This window comes from Pipra filicauda, unplaced genomic scaffold (assembly GCF_003945595.2).
Source record: "Pipra filicauda isolate LSUMZ 115617 unplaced genomic scaffold, ASM394559v2 scaffold858_size64990_pilon, whole genome shotgun sequence".
NCBI classification, from domain to species: Eukaryota; Metazoa; Chordata; class Aves; order Passeriformes; family Pipridae; genus Pipra; species Pipra filicauda.
In genome coordinates, this window is record NW_024105040.1 from 31684 (window position 1) to 33905 (window position 2222).

Below are 2222 nucleotides of genomic sequence, written 5' to 3' on the forward strand. Positions count from 1 at the left end.
CTCCAAAGGTTAGACACTGGCTTTTTCCCATCAGACTTCTCCTTTCCGAGAAAACAGTCACAACTGGAGCCAAGGATTCCCCAAAACACACACTGGAACCCCAGTTTCAAATATGTTTTCAATTCTCCCGCAGCTTCTCCTTTGATTATTGTGAAACTTAAATCTTGAAAACAAATCATCCCCATGAGAAACTGCGCTTTCAGTTCCCACACGGGTTTTAGAGAGCAGGGTTAGATGGGATATTGGGAAGGAATTCTTGCCTGTGAGGGTGGGGAGGCCCTGGCACAGGTTGCCCAGAGAAGCTGTGGCTGCCCCTGGATCCCTGGAAGTGTCCAAGGCCACGTTGGATGGGGCACAAGTCCTGTGAGGAGCAGCTGAGGGAGCTGGGGGGGCTCAGCCTGGAGAAAAGGAGGCTCAGGGGGGACCTTCTGGCTCTGCAACTCCCTGACAGGAGGGGGGAGCCGGGGGGAGTCGGGCTCTGCTCCCAGGGAACAAGGGACAGGAGGAGAGGAAACGGCCTCAAGTTGTGCCAGGGGAGGGTCAGGTTGGATATGGGGAAAAATCTTTTAATGGAAATGGTTTTAAACCCCTGTCAATGCCTGACCGGGGAAGTGGTGGGGTCACCATCCCTGGAAGTGTTCAAAAAAAGCGGATGTGGCACTTGGGGACGTGGTTTAGTGGGGAACATGGTAGTGCTGGTTGACAGTTGGACTTTATGATCTTAAAGGTCTCCTCCAGTCTTAACAATTCTGTGATTCTGTGATCCATACCTTGTTTAGGTGGGCAATGCTAAAGGTGACAGTGAAATAAAAGAGGTAAATAAAATCCCTGTGCAGAGTATGAATGGCCAAAGGGCACTGCTGCAGGACAGCCTTGCTCGCTGCCAACGTGTCTGTGTGGGACAGATGCTGGGGCTGGGTTTGGAGCTGGTGTAAGTCAGCAAAGCCCAGACTTACCCAGAGTTACACTAATCCATGTCACGAGCATCTGGAATGTCGGGAAGAGGGTTGTACAGCGTGCCTGTGGGTGGCTGCAGAAGTCCTATGAAGGAGTTTCTTAAGCACCATATCACAGAATCCCAGAAGGTTTGGGTTGGAAGGGACCTTAAAGATGATCCTGTTCCACCCCCTGCCATGGGCAGGGACACCTTCCACTACCCCAGGTTGTTCCAAGCCCCGTCCAACCTGGCCTTGAACACTTCCAGGGATGGGGCAGCCACAGCTTCTCTGGGCTAATGCCCATATCTCAAACACAGACAGCTGGATAGTCATGGAGCTAAACAAGGATTGCTGGGAATAACAGACAAGGATTGTTGGTAATTACACGCTGCAAGAAAGAACAAGATGTGACTGGAGAAGGGAGGTAGGGTAGGACTTTTCCAGTCCACGAAGACACAACAGACGACACCATCAGCACAAAAGCGGGCTGGAACCGGGGCTGGTGAATTTTTCTCTTTCTCTCTCTTTCCCCCTTTCTTTCTCCCCCTCTTTAATTCATCTCTTCCCTTCTCTCTTCCCTTTCCTCACCCCTTTATCCAAACCCCACTGCCATGTGCTCACACAGTAGCTCAGGGACTCGCACACCGATTTCCACGCCAAAGTGTGTCATTTATTCATGAAACCTCGCGATTTTTTTTTTTTTTTTTTTTTTTTTTTTTTTGCGGATCCCCCGACTCTCGCTTTTTCCTTTGGACGATGGAAATTGCCGAGCGCCGGGTGCTCCCTTCCCTCCCAGGGCGGGACGCCACGTCGTGCCCGCGCCTCACCACCCTCACAGGGAAGAATTCCTTCCACGTATCTCCAACCTAAACGGGCTCTCCGTCAGTTTAAAGCCAGCCGAGGACAACCCTCCGGGCTGTTCGCTGGCCGCTCTCGGGAGAGAAAGCGCCGAGCGCTAATTCCTGAGGAGTGAGGGCGCTCCACGCGGGCAGCGCCCACGTGAGGCGCGGGGCGGGGGGGGGAAGCAGCCACCCAACCCCTCCGCTGCCCAGCGCCCCCGCGCCAACGCTCAGCGTGATTACGTTCGCCGGGAGGCCACCTGGGAGAGGATTCCCGGCGGGATGATCCCGGTGGGAGGGGCGGCGTTCCCTCATCAGGGAGTGGAACCCCGGGTCGGACCTCCCTCCCACCCCCACCCCGCGAGGCGCCGCCATGGCGGCTCCCGGCGGCGCGCGCGGCGCGGCGCGCGGGGCAGGGCGGGAGCGCCAAGATGGCCGCGCCCGT